Here is a 17,354-nt window from a genome sequence, read left to right as displayed (position 1 = left end):
TAACTTACAGATTTATACATACACAAAACAAAGGCTGAAACCATAAACACTGAGATAGTAACAAAAATGTTTATCTGAGTGACATCTTAGAATTATTATTTACTTCTAATTTTCATAAAATGCAAATGTTATTTAATTTCTTCAAAATGCTAAATAAATTTCTAAAGAATTCAGCATTAGCTATAGTAAATCTCTAATGACTGCCTACAAAGAGCCAATGTTAGGCCCTGACTTCTCTAAAAGTAAATGCAAGAATGGTTAACAGTGTTCTATTTGAAACTGTAACTACTTTTCAAACAAAAATAGGATAAATAAATTATCTAAAATTAATCCAAACATAACTCTTTAGAGAAGCAACTAAAATGCAAAGGCCTACTGTCTCTAGAAAGAAAACCAAATATAGATTGGTGGAGATCCCATAAAATACGTAGCTCTCTTATATAAAATTTAAAAGTTACAGTTTTCAATTCGCAGCCTGAATGAAGCTTTTTGATGTCTAAAGAAAAAGGTAAAAGGAAAAAAAAAAACTATTCTCTCCTCAGAGGCTCCAGTCGGGTTATGCAGACTGCGCTGAAGCACCGTTTCAGCCATACACACCTTGGCTGAATTTCTTCCCAGTCTTCGATCCCACAGTGAGAATATGCCGAGAGCAGGCCCTGCTACAAGAACAAGACAAGGACAGGCAGTTCTGACTCAGGTGTGTGGACAGAGCCTTGACAGTGAGCAGAGGCGGCAGGCCTGAGACCAGGCCTCCAGGAAGTTCTGTGGAACCAGGCAACAGAAGCGCCTGTGAGCAGCTAGACTCAAGCCGCCTCGTCGGAGGGGAGGCAGTACTGTGCTGTCTCCTTGAACCGGTAAGAGCAGCGCAGCCACCTGGTGCGGGGGTAGGGGAAGGGCATGGGGCTAACTCAAAATCGCTTTGCCTCTCTGAATTTCAGTTGTTTAATGTTTCAGATGAAAGTTGTACAAGACAGCACTTTTTTTTATCAGTAATGACTTCTCTTTGTTTTTGCTGTTCTTAATACAACTGTTACATCCATTAAGGTCTAATTAGATTTGGTGTACTTTGTAAAGTGGCTTTTCTCTTGACAAAAGAAAAAACATAAAAAAGAAATGCCAGTCAAACAACGAAACAGGCTTTCCACAAGTCTATCACCAGCATTCATGCGATCAATAAAACTCTATTACTGACCAGCTTGCTCACTGGCAGGCACGAGGCTGACTAGGACTAGAAGTGTAAGTAAGATCAACCTGGCCCCTGACCTCTGCAAGGCCCCAGTGTGGCAAGGGCCCAAAACAAGAGTTTAGTGTATCTTCTCCAACAAGACACTGCCCTTCATAATGGCCAGGGTAACGGGCTGAACCCTACATAATCCTAATTTCTCTCAGATAATCTCCAGATCTGCTATCCACAAACACATCTAGACTTCTCAGAACTATTGAACAGACGGGCACGTATTTAGCTCCCCAAGCTCTCCATGTGACTACCTTCTGTGTCATTTACGACTCAATCACAAACTGCGCACGATACTAAAGAGGTGGCCCACAGACGTCTTGGGTGAGTCACTAAGTGCTCTGATTCTCTGCTGTAAAACTGGGGAAGGAAGTGCCCCTGGGTGGCTTTGCTTTCTTTGAACTCTTAAAATTATTGTAAGATATTATGGTCATTATGTAGCTACAAACCATTCAACAACAATTGCTAGAAAATGTCTATAAACTTAGAACTAAATATGCTGGCCTTTCATAGCAGACCTGTCTCCATGGTCTCTTAAAACCATTAGAGCTAACAGTTCTAACCTGAGAAAAGTAAACAAGACTCCAAGCCAAGAAGGAACTCGTTTGACAGCTTTCCTTGCCTCCCAATAATCAAAGCAATATTCTCCGAAGTGTCTGGCTCCCAAATACCTTTAAATGTCTCAATTCAGCCTAGCATAAGCAGTATTTTCTTCTGATTGTTAACTGCACGGCAATATTCCTCCTTCAATGTTATCTGACATTTTTTAATTGAAATATACCTAGCTACAGAGAAGCATAAAAAATCATTGATATTTTTTTAAAGAGGACTAACTAGGTCTCCTCACAGGGTCCCTACTATGAGGCAAACACAATGGTAGTGGTTGGGGATACAAAGGTCAGCCACGGATGAGGACAGACAACTAAGCAAATTAGTGCAATGATGTGTGTACTCTTAAGCAAGGCACATGAGCCTTTAAAATCTAGAAATGCAGGTAATATATTCCAACAAGGACACTGGTAGTCTCAAGTTTATAAACAGTTGGGTCTTTATAAAAATTCATTCCCAGTTGGTTATTTGAAATTTGGAGCTCATTTCCCCCCCAGTACACACTACTATAAACGTGGTTAGGTTTCCAAGCCAACACACAAAAGACTAATTGAACACAAAATACCTCAAACACTATACAGCTGCCCTACCAAATGAGCAGAAACTATTACTGCAGCCAAAGAGAACCATGTCATCCAACCATTCTAAGCCTCAGTGTACGAATCTGAATGACCGGCACAGAATAAGCATTTCATAAATAATATCTGGTATATTTTTTTCATTTGCTTGAGATTACACACCTTTCATTCTCCTTAGAATAAAAGTATCCATAGTTGGGATTATCAGTCGTTATTAGAAAATGTTTGGGTTTTCACATAAAACAAAGAGATTTTAGTGTCTAGGCAAGAAATGCACAAAGAAGGGGATTGATGAAAGTGCACTGCACATGAGAAAAGGGTAGCATGAACTGAAATGAAGTACACAAGAAGAGCCTGAAGACAGAGGAGAAAGACAGGTTTACGACGTACGGAGGATTCTCCTGATCAGAGAAGACATGAGACGAAATCTCAGGAACTTTCCAGTTAACTTATTGGCTGTCTATACAATGAGAAGACAGAGGTTAACAAATAATAACAGTAGTAAAACCTTATAGGATGTTGGTATACAATTACATGTGCTCATTTAATCTTTACAATGCTATGAAGTAGGTATGCTGTCCTTATTCTGAAGTAGGGAAAACTGAGGTTGAATAACTAGTAAAATAAACTCAATTTGTAAAATAAAGTAGGATTCAAACCCACAGACACTGGTTCCAGATTTGGGAAGTCCAAACCATTATCTTATACTGATGCTTTTGTATATTAGTGGGAACCCAGCTATTTACATAATGGGGTTTCCTGCATTAGAAGTTTAAAGCATCACTGACTCGATGGACGTGAATCTGGGTGAACTCCAGGAGTTGGTGATGGACAGGGAAGCCTGGCGTGCTGCAATTCATGGGGTCGCAAAGAGTCGGACACAACTGAGCGACTGAAGTGAACTGAGCTTGAATAATAAAGTTCCCACTTATAAATATGTAAACATTACATAATCATTTACAGACTTTCTGACAATGTTCAGTATCTGGGGTGGGAGTGGGTAACTAGCATTTATTAAATGGTACTGAATCCCAGGTACTGTCTGAAACGGTGAACTAAGTTATTTAACCTTCACAAAACAGCCATGGTGACAGGTTCTATTAAATCCACTTTACAGCTTCCACGACAGCTCAGTGGCAAAGAATCCACTTGCAATGCAGGAGACCCCAGTTCAATTCCTGGGTTGGGAAGATCCCCTGGAGAAGGGATAGGCTACCCACGTCAGTATTCTTGGGCTTCCCTTGTGGCTCAGCTGGTAAAGAATCTGCCTGCAATGCGGAAGACCTGGTTTTGATCCCTGAGTTGGAAAGATCCTCTGGAAAAGGGAAAGGCTACCCATACCAATATTATGGCCTGGAGAATTCATGGACTGTATTGGCTATGGGGTCGCAAAGAGTCGGATAACTGAGCGAATTTCACTTTCACAGTTGAGAGAAAGTGAGGATCAATTGAGAGCCCAAAATCACAGGGTCAGAGGAAAGCCTAAGACCAGCTGCTCCTGGTTCCAAGTCCAGAATGCTTTTCATAACACATCTAGAATACTTAGATCTAAACAGGTAATCATGGGACATGTCATACAATAACCAAGTAATATAAAGTAACAGAAAATCGAGTTTGGTTTTAAAATGTCAAAAATATTTCACAGGAAAATACTAAATTATCTTTAGGACTGCTAAATTAACCCAACTGCCCATCTCACCTCACCCCTCATCCCCCCCACAAAAAACAATCCTTTCAGATCTTCTTTATTACTTAGCATCTAACAATACCAAACACAACACAGGTGGCTAGAAGCACTTCTCCTAAAGCCTAAAACTGCTTCAGAAGCATTAGGCTGGAAAGGAGGGTAGCACCACACTCCTTGGGTCCTCATGTAAATGCCAGAAATACAAGGGAGGGAGTGACAAGACAATAGAAAGAAGGCCTTTTTAAGAGTTAAAGCGTTTGGGAGGGAGGAAAAGTAGAAAGCTTTTTTTTTTTTTTAAATGAGAGTGCTGCAAATTTGAATTCCAGCTACACCATTAGCTTTGTTTGCTCATCTGGAAAATGATGCCATTAAGATTCAACTCTCTGGCTATTAAAAGATTAAATTAAATATCAAATGCAAAGCACGTAAACAGCTGACACGTAATAAAAGCTTACTAATCTTGAGTCTCATCCTCTTGCTCCCTCTCCTTAGCAATTGACAAGATGTGCTACAAACCCCACAAACCTGGGGGACGTGAGCTACCTGGAGGACAAATTCACCAAAAGAGCACAAGACACTCCGAAAGTGGCCTGCTCATTTTCCACCAAACTCACATCAGGATGCCCGTATTGCCCCAGGGCCTGTTCCCCTGCTTCTTCTAATATATTCACCATCTTTAAGTCACATCAGGTTGCAGAAAACAGGGGCCTAGTATTTTTTATTTAAATTCCTATTTCTCACCAAAAGTTGGGGCTTCTCATACACATAAACACACACACACACACCAGCACCGTTCATTAAATATACTTAATACATGTGACAAGTGATCTGATGGAAGACTGAGGCAGGGAAACTATTATGAGAAAAATGAACAGCAGCCTAAAATAAGCAAATAACTTGGCCTTGAGTTTTCAGGAAAGGAAACATGATTTACTGGGCAGTCTTTCTCTTCTTCTTTTTTACAGAAGGAAACATATCAATTCCTGAAGAGGAACATTAAAACGTATGACAGGACCAAGAATATCACAGTAGTCTTCCAAAATATTTCAAATCTTTCACAAAACTGTACTACTTCATATAAGAGTCAGGATTTAATGTGGTCACATTCCTAGTAAAAATGTTCCCCCTTTGAGCCTCTACAAATCGTTTACACAGGATTTAGCATTTACTGAATAAACAAGCATGTACCTTCTGTGAAAGGGAATATTACAGTGAATACGTCCCTGTCCTCAAGAACCCTGAAACTGCACAGTGGAGGCAAGTCTACAGAGGAACTGCAGCACAGGGCAGAACACAGTGGCCTGGAAAAGAGGACTGCACACAGCCAGAGAGCTAAGTATATATGATACACGCCTTCTGCGGGAGCTTGAGGCGGAGGCATAAGGGATACTTAAAGGGACCCTGACAGTTTCAGAATTGTGACAGATGGAGAGCATGAGGCATGGGCAAAGTCCACAGAGGGCGAGGAAGCAGAAAAAAACATGAGCAATGTTTGAGGCACAAATGTAAAATAGTGAACGATCTATTTGGGCACAGTGTGGATGAAAGAAATGGGACAATAAGCTGGAAAATTGAGATCTTACAACAGGGACCCTTGAATACTACACAAAGGCGGAATTCGGACTGTTTTCTGCAGACAATAGAGCTTATAAAGGCAACAGTCCGGGAAGTTCTATGACATGAGTCAACTGCAAGAAGATTCTCCAATGTCTGCAGGGAAGACAGACGGAAGGGGAAGGCTGGAGGGAGGGGGACTGGGCTGGAGACTACTGTGATCACCCAGGTAATGAAAGGAAAGCTAGGTCAGAGGCAGGGAACAGCAGAGGAGACAAAGGAGCCCCACACTGGGAGGGACACTGAGAGTGCCAGGCAGACTGCTGAACTGGGGGCTGGAGGGAGAGAAACCAAGATGAAATAAGGCCGGGGTCAGCACACTTGGGTCCACATGCCGAGTCTGGCCTCCCGCCTGTTTTCCACAACAAAGAAGTGCACAAAGTTTTTTGGTTTTTTTTTTTTGGCCATACCACGCAGCATGTGGAACTTTCCCAACCAGGAACTGAACTCTCACCCTGCACCCGGAGTGCAGAGTCTTAACCACTGGACCACCACGGAAGTCCCCGATTTTCACATTTTTAAATGGTTGGGGAAAAAGTATTTTGTGACAGTGGAAACTCAAATGTCAGCGTCCACACATAAAGTCGCCTGGAACACAGGCACGCCCATTGCTTTACACGTTGTCTGTGTCTGCGTCTGCTTTAGTTAGTCACACAGCTGCTGAACTGTGGAGTTGTCACAGAGTGGCATGATCCTCAGAGGTGAGAACTTCACTGTCTTCTTCTCAATAGGAAAAGTTTTCTGACCACTGGTTTTGAGGGCTATGCATAGACATAGTACTAAGAGGAACAGAGAAATCACCCACTGGTTGGCTGGGTCAGAAAAAGATGCTGTCAACTCTGGAGCAGTTAAATGGGAGGTATTAACAAGACACTCAGGTAAGCAAGCCCACCATGGAATGGAAAGCTCATCCCACCATGGGGCCTAGGCACCTGCTGTTCTCTGCCTGGTATTCTTCCTCCAGGTCCTGGCATGGCCTGGCTCCTGCAGTCTGAGCCCAAATGTCATTTCCTCAGAGGTAGCCCCTCTCCCACCTACCTAAGCATTCTCTACTCATACCATACTGTTTCTTTAGCCTCACCCGAAATTATCTTCTTAATTACCATGTTTAACATCTTAGAATGCTGGCTCGTTAAGAACGAGACCCCACCTCTTATTCCTCCCCAGTGCCCTGCACAGTTGCCTAAAGCTGCTCAGTCAGTATCTGGGCAAGTAGGGAGTGGGGGGGAAGGAATATGAATAAAAGAGACAATTGGAACACAGGTGAGAGCAGGTCACCTGCACAGTTCTAGGCACACAGAAGATCTGCCGTTCACAGAACCTTTAGGAAAGTGTTTGGTGGGGTCAGGAGAGAGAGGAGAGGAAGAGAAGACACCTAGAGAAGACAACAAAGACAAGGAGAGAAAGGAAAGAAGTATTGTGTCTCGGAAGCCAGACAGCAGTGGGGCAGGGCATCTTTCAGGAAGGAGTGCTTAGCAGCATCAAAATGTCTCAGATAACAAGTGCATTAAAAAGGCCTCAGTGTGACAGCAAAAAGGTCACTGGCGACCTCAAACAAGTCTTAGTGTGGAGATCGTAGTCAGATAGCAAAGGGTTAAAGAACGAGCATATCGGGGGAGGTAAGACTTTCAAGGCATTTGGCAGCAGAGTGGGCAGAGGTGCTCCCAGGGGTGGGGTGGGGAATCCTTCTATATTGCATACAGTGGCTCCAGTCCCACCCTATAACCCACGTCTTAAAGCCTTCAATGTCTCCTGCCGTGCTATGGTGAGGCCCCAGTTCGCCAGTTTGCCCCTCTGTCCTCTCGGCTCCAGCTGCAGTGTCGGTTCCACCTCAGATCCCTGCGCAGTTTCCTCTGGCTGGAAAACCTCCGGAGCCTCTTGGCCTGGCTAGCTCTTTCACTCTTCGTATTCCAATTAAAAAAAGAAAAAATCACAAAGGCCCCGTCTTCTTATTGGCCCCCACCTCTGCTTTATACCGAACTAAAACATCTCTCCAGGTACTCAGCCTTCTTGTAACAGTTGTGTAACTGTTTAAGTATTGTGTCTTCTACTAGCCAGGCAGCTTCTGAGGGCAGGAATCAGGCCCACCATGTTCTCACATAATATACAATCTACAGATAATGGATAAGTAATGGAATGAACATAAAAACCGAGAGCAATTTTATCTCAAGCAGTTTATGCATCACAAGTGGCTTATTACTTCCCAAATCCCACATCAGGTAGGCTTATAATTTATGTTCAGGCCAGTCTGGCCTCCTCTGATCTCCCCTTCCTACTTCTGACCAACTAGGTGAAGGTCATTCTAAATATGTTAAAAAAAAAAGGGGGGGGGGGTTGAGATATCATCATATATCAGATGATCTTCCCAATGAGGTAACTGATATACAGTGATTAACAGACTTGCCCATAGTTTTACAGATGACTTTAACTGAACAAAATCATTCAGAATATTAAATATAGGCATTAAAGCATCTTCCTTTTTAAATCTGTATTTTGTGAATTAGCCGTGAAGTGGATTTGCAGGTGCACTTGGCCAAACACCCAGAGTGCCTCTCTATGATATAATCTCATCTATCTGCCTCCCTGTTGTGTGGTCCATTCAGCTAGTTTTATAATAAGATTTTTCACTGGGAAAATATACATTTGGCAGATTGTTTTCTCCTTGAGTTTTTTTTTCTTCTCTCTTTTCTCCCACTGTAACATAAAAGATTATTTTTAATTCTACTAATTGAAAAAATTGCTATAAATTACAGCCTTGCTACAGTCTGAGCAAATTAACTGTGCAAATAAGCCTGCAAATAAAATTGTGCTTAACTGAATAAACTGCTGTCAGTTCTAATACCCTTAAGCCCTTTAAGACACCATTTAAAACAAGAGTTGCATTAACTACAACGTGTTCTTATCTATTTCTGCTTTATACATTCAACTTGTCTGAGTTACCAACGTACCTAGGATTAACAGACCTAAATTTATTTTTTTTTAATATCTATAGGTCAGTCAGCCTGTTCACCATTTGAGCTGGACTTCCCTACTTTACGCACCACCTCCCCAGTACAAACTAGGGAGTTTTACTATCACTTTCCTTGTCAACTGAGAAGACAAGGAGAAGAGACAGCTAACTTCTTTGTTAATCAGAGCACATGGAATGAGCCTATCATCAAGAGTGCTTTTCCAACCATATGACAGCTACAGTTCTTGAGAATATGAATAAATGCAACATACACATTACTGAGAAAGAAATATAGATGTATTCAAAATGTGATCAGGAAGAAGGGCCAACTTTTGTACAGTTTTATAGTTTAGGTGAGTCTTGCTTTAGGAAAATGCAACACATGCATGGAAAAAGAAACTTGATGGAAACGGCATTCAGGGGAAACAACATTATTTAAGAGTTCTCATAAACGTTTATAATTCCTTAAACAGCAAATTCCCTAGGACATTACCTGATCTATAAGATTTTAAGCTTCTACACAACTCTAAAGACACCACTATACAAGCAGGTATGCTGGCGCCCCTCTGCCAACAGCTCACCACTCGCTAAGTAAACTGAATCAGGGACAGCAGCACAGTATTTTTATATTGACTTTCCCAGAAAGCCTAATACATTCCTACTAAATTATATACCTTGGATGGCATTTAAAGTTAAATTAAAAGCACCTTTGTTTCTCATTTTTTCTTAAAAATGGGGCAAAACTTAATTTATTTACCACCTTGGGGCTGTCTACATACTGAACTCTCCTAGATTTGAGAAAATGTCTTCTTTAGGTGCCTAAACATTTTTTATTTATCCATTTCTAACTGAAGCCTTGCTAATATTGAATCAGCTACTCTTTGTTTTCTATTTAGTGGGTCCACTTCCCTACCATCTTACAGCATTCTGGATATAATTTGAACTCTTCATTTTTAACACAAAGCATATTCACCAATTAGAAGGGAAAAAAAAAAAAAGAGAGCGAGAGAGCCAACAAATGTTTAACACCATAACATGTGCCTGGCACCACTCCAAAACCTTTAGGTGTAGTCAGTCACTCAATATTCAAATAATCCTAGAGGTAGGTACTACCTCAACTTCCTTTTATGGATAAGGAAACAGGTATAACCTGCCCACATTCTTACAGCTAGGATCAAACTAAACAGTCCAGCTCCAAAGCCTCCAAAAACACAGATTACATAAAAAACAAGACAGTAAGTCTGTCTGTGTACTATCTAGAGGTGTAATGAAGTTGACCTGATTTAGTCTCTCCCCCCTCCTCACTGGTGGGTTCCAGCAATTATCATTACCTTCTCCACAGAAAGCCACAGCTCCCCTCCTTAGGTTTCCAGAGGTAGATCACTCAAGTCACTTTCCCTGAAGAGTGAAAGCTCCTCCTGCTGAGCAAAGATTCCTCACCAGGTTTTCACACTGAAGAAACCTCTTTCTTCAAGCCTGTCCCACTGCCATCGTGACAGCAGCTTCTTACTCCACCCCTACCTCTGCCTACCACTTGCATCTCTCTCAACCCCTATAGCTGCCCTTTCCTCCTAGAGACCAGAAGTACCTGGCCTCATTTCCATTATGCTCCACAACTTGACCTCTTCCCTTCTTAATGGTTTGCTCGTTTTCCATACCAATTACTGTACTGTGTTGTGAGAATGACGCCTTCAATATGCTACGGTATTTATGATGGCATCTGCCTCTCCACTAAATGGCCCCACACAGGGTGCTTCACTTTTTGAGTTAAGGTTCTGCTTTTCATAAACCTCTCCTCATTCACTTCCAATATAAAAATTAACACTGCCTGCCTCAGACAATGTGCCTTCCTGTATTCACTCTCTTAACAATTCCCATCTCTTGCATTTGTGGTATTTAATCTCCTACTGCCTTGAGAATCAGTTAGGTTAATTGTCTACAAATCCTTTATAAATTAAAACCAAAGCAAAATAAAATTTTACTCTACTATAAGGAAAGCATACATGGACTTCATGACATCTATTCCAAGTTATTTTCTATTTCCTAGCAGTCTTCTGAACAATTGATAAATAGTGTATAGTAAGGACCATTTTCTGTGATGCACAGGATGAACAGTTGCACGATGGTCAAATGAAGCTGATCCTTTATAGAACTGTCAGTACTTCCATTTTCTAATGATGCTATTCTGAAGCTCAAAAACTATGAATGGCTTCCCATCTTCCCAGTTCATTCATTCAACATAGGCCACAGTCTCTGAGCTCACAATGCTCAGAGACTTGAGTAGTCTTCAGAGCCTGGCCCCATCCTGCATGTACAAGCCCAGCCTCTTTCTGGTGCTTCTCAGTACCCTGCTCTGGTCACTGTGGCCACCTCCAAAGTGGTCACCCACATGTACATGCCCACCTCTGTGCCTCTGCTCATGCTCTATCTCTGCCTCAATTTCCATCCTAAGGAAAAGAACTCCTACTCACTCCTCAAGCCCAACTCAAATGATATTCTACAAAAAAAAAAGCATTGGAGGGACTTCCCTGGTGGTCCAGTGGTTAAGGCTTCTCGCTTCCTCTGCAGGAGGCTTGGGGATAGCCCCTGGTCACTAAAGACCTCACATGCCCATGCTGCTCAGAGTAGCCAGGAAAAAAAAAAAAAAGCATTAGACAAGGGCTCCAAGCAGGATTCAGCTCTCTTCACGGGCTAAAGTGCTCTTAACTCTGACCTCTACTATAACATCAACCACACTGTGTTATATTTATAGCAGGCTTGTTTCCATAAGAACTGTCTTATCCATCTGCCAAGAACTTTGTACCAAAGAGATGTTTGTATATACAAAGAATGAGTTAATGAATCTATAATATAAAAAGTGGGGAACAAGGGGGGAGCTACTTGGTGCTCTGACTTTAAAGGAGTGCCATGATGGTTTCTAGAAAACATTCTATAATGTAGGATTTACTTATTTGTATGTGCATAACCTGCAACGAAGACACTCTGAACATACACAGGATCATCCACCAAACTCTATAAAAGTAGAATTTTTGCCTGTTTTTTTCTGTTTACTCCCTCGCTGAGGCTCATAACAGGAGCTCAAAAAGTATTTACTAGATGAATAAATGAATGCAACAGAGTGCTGTGTGACTTTTAATGGTAAGTAAATTCAGTTACCACAGATTTAAAAACTCCCAACAAAGACCAGCTCAGTCTTCTGTCTAGAGCAGACTTAAAGAAATTTTCATTGTTCTAAAGCAGGTCTTGACTCGGCATTCGGCAGTTTACTCAGAGCACCAAGAAAAAACTGTGTGCCCACTGACAGCTGTTAAGAATCACAGATCATAAAACCGCAGAAGTAAATATACCACGGAAATGAACTTAAAAAACTTTTATGCTTTCTTGTTGCCTCAAACTGCCAAAAGAAAGCTGGTGCACTTCAGAGGAAAGAATACTCACAGGAAGTAGTTTGCTGCCCTGAAACACGGTCATTTCAACATGGCAGCTGCTAAAACCCCATGTAACCATAGGTTTTCAAGACAGGAAGCTACAGTGGCACACCTAGCTGAGAGGAGAGCAAGAAGCAGAGAGGAAACAGCATGCCAAACAAGAACGCGGGTGAAGGGTAGTTGACAAAGTACAAAAACAAAGAACCAATTCCTCTAATGTCTTCTATAACATAACTGACTGCACATAATTATTAGGGGAAAAAATGAAGGGCACAAAAGCAAACAGCACCTTCCCTGGTCACCAGCTGCTGCTTTTTCCATAGTTAACTCTTCTCCTGCGTTAATGACTCTAATAGAAAAAAAACTGATAAGAACTTGTCCTTAAATGGGTAAGGGAGTGTGCCATGGTTGACTTTTCTCCTATACTTTCTACTTTAGGGTCTAATGTTTGTTTTTTTTTTTAACAATGAGTTAAATGAGAAAATCTTTACATTTAAAGAAATAATAGAGATAAAAATTTTATGTTCTAATAATAATAAAACTAAAGTAAATCCTCTACCCTATAAAATGAAGAATTTAAAAACATCAAATCTTTGCACTCAACATACTGCACGCCCTTTCCTCCTCGACAACCAGTATATCTAACAATTCATTTATTTTAAAAAATCACATCTTACAAAGAAATATACCAAGGGGGTTCTCTATAAGTGATTGCCAAGAGGGAGAGGGATGGGGAAGTTTGGGATTAGCAGATGCAAACAATTATATGTAGGATAGATAAACAGCAAGGTCCTACTGTATAGCACAGGGAACTGTATTTTAATAAATCATAATGGAAAAGAATATTAAAAAGTCTATGTGTGTATTACTGAGTCACTGCAGTATAGCAGAGATCAGTACAACATTATAAATCAGCTATATTTCAATTTTTAAAAAATCACATCTTCACAATAGTCATAATGTGCACAGCACTTCATGGTTTCCATCCATTATTTTTGTAATTTTTTCCAACAGCTTTGTGTGATGGCCAAAGTGGATATTTTACAGATGAAGAAAATCGGTGCCTGAGTGAAGCAGCCTGCCATGACAGAAGCCAGGATCTTGTTACCCACTTGGCTAAAGCACAATTTCTCAAGCCCAACACTACTGACATTTTGAGCCAAAGAATTCTTTGCTGTAAGGGGCTGCACCATGCATTGTAGGATGTTGAACAGAATCCTTGACCTCTGCCCACTGGACACCAGTAACACTGCCTCCTCCCACTCCCACCGCACCCCCACAGTTCTAACAACTAACAATGCCTCCAGAAACTGCAGATACCTCCTTACGTGCACAATTATACCCAGCCGAGGGACACTGGTGCAAAAGAATCTACAAGGTTTTTCCTGGTTGTCTCTATTCTGTGATATGGCTCCACAGAACACGGGGTCATGATAAATCACAGACCGTCAGAGGCTGCTTGCTCAGCAAGATTCAGTTAATTAACCAATTCTCTATCCACTTAAAATAGTATTTCTAATGTGAAAACAAACAAGAAAAATTTCCTTGTATAAACACATCTCAGATGATATATCTTCTAAGAGCATATTACCACATTAAAACATAAATATATACATAATAAAGATATATAAAATAATGTGCATTTAAAACGGTAAAAACTTAAAAAACAGACCTCTGTCTTTGTTAATAAACTTTATGAATGCAGCTATACCTTAATATCCCCTCTATTAAAATGGGTATAAACCTACACATTCTCAACACTTGCTTCAGCTGGGTTTCTGTCCAAACATATACTTCAAGCTATTCAGAAGAAACTGAAACATTATTAGAATTTCTGGTCTGCAGTTGAAACCATTAGTGTTTGTGAACCCAGAATCTAAACTTGCAGATTTCATTATCCCATTTAGAAGCATTTCTTCATGTCATTTAAAGAGTCCCTTTTCCTGCAAAAAGCAACTCTTCCCTCAAAATTCCTTACTTTCACCAGCTTTTTAGCAAATGTCTGAATTGAAAACATTTTGCAAGCTAATTCCCCTGAACACTTTAAACCTGCAAAGGGTAGATACCAATTGATCAGAGATAATTATAAACACATACAGAGCATTAGCCAAATTGATATTAAGACTGACTAAATTACAACAAGTTGAAACATAGTTATATTTTGGGAAATGTCTGAATTATTTTATCTATGTATGTATAATTTATTCACCCTCTTATCATCATTTCCCAATAATAATAAGCAATTAGTATATTGTGGAATGGGGAAACTAAACTAGTTTTATTCAATACGGAGTGTCTGCAATCCTAGTACTAAATACTAAATACACTGCAATCCTAGTACTAAAAAAATACATTTTGGTATTTAGAGACACTAAGATACAGTATAAGTGCTTAGCTAATACAACACGGAGAGTTAAGAGGTTGTGATTATTCCTATTCACACTGTTCATAATCTTGTGGGTATGATGCACTTGCGTCTTTAAATGTGATCTGGATCTATACATAGGAGACATTTTCTCCGTATTACAATGCCTATTGTACCCAAAGTGTCTGGTACCCTTGTAGCCTCCATTAACCTTCACCACAAAGTACAGAAGAACACATTGATCCTTCAATAAAAACAACTGCCTGGCCTTGAAAAACAGTTACCCAAAGCAAAAGCCAGAAACAACACAAAATGGGGTTTTGGAAAGGAAGGAACAAAGATTTAATCAATATAAAATGTTCATCTTAAATATTTTTTTTCCAGTCTGTAAATGCCCATAACGCAAATCTCTTTCTTAAAAAAAAAAAAAAATAGCCAACAACCAAACACTCCACGATCATATTTGTTTCTGCATTATACTCATCACTTAACTATGTTAGGTTTTTAACGCTTTCATCCACCGAAAAAAAGTAATAACAATTTTATACAGATGTAAACTGCCACAGAGAGAAAACTCCTGGACTCTTAAAACAAAAAAGTTAATAGCATGTATCCAACCAGGGACAGAAAACAGCTCACAGCCACGTATTAAGCGAAGTGGCACGGGGGACGGGGTCCTCTTGCCATGGACACAAAGGAATTCACAAAGAACATGCCATACAAAAAAAAAAAAGTGCAGAACACCTGGTAATAATCATATCCTTTTTTCTCCTAGAGAAGTTCCTCGGTAAACACATATCCAAGGCGTCCACATCCCCTGGAACCTTGGGGAGTGACTTACAAGGGGATGTTTACTAGTCCTGCTAAAGCGACGTCTCTTTTTTGATGTTTGACGACCGCGCGCACGGAGTCTGAGGAGTTAGACAAGGAGCCAGAGACCAGCCCCACTTTCGGTTAAGTAGACCCTTTACAGAAGGATTCATAATTCGCCGAACGGCTGGCTTTCCACTGTTCCTCTTCCCCGGCCCTCCGGCACAGGGTGCGTCATTCACACTTTTCGCCGGTTGCCTGGGGCCCGAGTCCCAAAAGAACCTAAAAGGGGAGGGGGCGTCTCCTGAGTCCCCAGACGCCCCTCTGCCCCAAGCAGGGCCCCAAATCCTAGAAACTTTCCTTCGCTGAGATGGCAAAGAAGTCAAAGGCTAAGACCCTCAGCATCCGTCCTGAGGCCTGAAAAATCCTCCTCCCGCTCCCCAGCAATTCTGCCAAAGGGCTGGCGGTCAAGTTCTCGGTGCAAGAGCGAGGGACGTCAAACCTCAACCCCGCGCCTGTATCTCCGGGTGGTATAAACAGGATGTCAGCGCGTCCCAGGCTTGTTTATGAAAACTTGGTGTGCACTCTGGGGGAGGGGGCAGAGAGCCTTAACCTTTCCCCTTCGGGGCTGGGGGGCCCCGGCCCCCGATCTCCCCGCCGCCAGCCGGCTCTGCTCTATTGGAAATCCCCCGCCTTCCCAGCCCGCCCCTACCTCGGCCCGGCCCGGCCCCCAGGTCCAGCGCGAGGAGCGACCCAGGGTGCGCGGCGCGCGAGGCCCGAGAGGGGCAGCCGCGTCTCCCACCAGTGCCCGGCTGAGCGCCCCTCGTCTCGCTGCCCACGGCCGCCGCAGGCTTCCCTACCTCCACTCGGTGACACTCACCACTTCCGTGTGCGCCTGGGCCGTGGGGCTCCGGGTCACTGCGAGGGTCAGGGTCGGGCGGCCAGCTCCCTAAGCGGCTAACCCCCCAGGGCCCCGGCGTTGACGCGCCGGGGGCTGAGGAGTGGGCGTAGGGCTGGCAACCACCTTTCCGGCTGCGGCCCGGGGCAAGTCTGCGGCGGCTACCTACTCCGCGGCCGCCGCGGCCTGCGCTGGGCGATGCACCCGCCTCCCGCCCCGCCCCGCAACTGGCCCCACCTACCACCCCGCGGCAGGTTCCGCCTCCTCGTGGCGTCACGCTCAGCTGCCCCGGAAAGGGGGGCGGGGACCGCGGTGGAGGCGGAGGCGGTGGCACCGCCAACGCGCAGGACCCAGCGCCTCCAGCCTTCCCGCCCCGCCCCCATCCTGCTTTGCTCACGCCCCCGCCCCTCACTCGCTTCTTTTTACCACGTAGTCTAAAACACCAATGCAGGATGAGAGGTCTGCGGCCAGAAAGTGAAATTGTCAGGATTTGGCCGTAGATAGACCCCTCTCAGATTTGCAGTGCACTGCACCACATGTTTGTGCACTACGGTGCATTTCTCACAGTCCTTTGCCTCTTGTTCCCACTGAGCAAGAGGCGAGCTAGTGAAGCACGAGGCTAACAGGAACTTAAGAAATAAATCTTCCTACATTGACAGGTTACTTCACATCCTACCCATTCTGTATTTAAAGGTCTTAGAAGTTTTTTTAAAAAACGTATAAACAGTAATAAATACATTTGTTGATATCTAATGTGTGCCAGCGATTTTAATTTTTTACTAATAATCCCTCGAAGTAGGTATTATCTTCCTTTCATCCATGAGGAAACAAATCAAGACTTAATTATCTTAGCCAAGATCATCCTATAGCCAAGGTTCCTACCCCCCAGGAAGTCTATGACCAAATCCTGGTGATTTTGCTTCCTAAGCATGTCTCCAGTCCATTTGTTTCTCCAAGTGTTCCAACAACATGATCTTGGCTACCAGCATCTCTCGTCTCATCTGAAGGACCACACAAATATATCTTAAGTTGTCATCTGTATTCAATGCAGTCTCCAGTTCTACACAGTGAGCTTTTTAAAATGCACATGTGAGTGTTCCACTCATTCCCATACTTAAAATATACCAGTATCTTATCCAAAGAGGAAATCTTTGGATGAGAACCTGCCTAGGGTGTGCATA

General features: G+C 42.4%; 1 protein-coding gene across 2 annotated transcripts in view; it reads right to left on the bottom strand.

Moving 5' to 3' along the window:
• The window catches only part of JAK1 (Janus kinase 1), a 245,042-nt gene that overhangs the window by 116,761 nt on the left and 110,927 nt on the right, over nucleotides 1–17,354 (bottom strand). The window contains exon 1 of one of the 2 annotated variants that reach the window (XM_068964048.1): nucleotides 16,156–16,309. The exons of the other annotated variant lie outside the window; for it this stretch is intronic. The gene's annotated coding sequence lies outside the window, so the exon portion shown is untranslated. Of the gene's footprint in view, nucleotides 1–16,155; nucleotides 16,310–17,354 lie in introns of those variants that run through there. 2 annotated transcript variants of the gene reach the window in all.

Source organism: Capricornis sumatraensis, chromosome 2 (assembly GCF_032405125.1).
Source record: "Capricornis sumatraensis isolate serow.1 chromosome 2, serow.2, whole genome shotgun sequence".
Classification (NCBI taxonomy): domain Eukaryota; kingdom Metazoa; phylum Chordata; class Mammalia; order Artiodactyla; family Bovidae; genus Capricornis; species Capricornis sumatraensis.
This window is presented reverse-complemented; position numbering and strand designations above follow the sequence as displayed.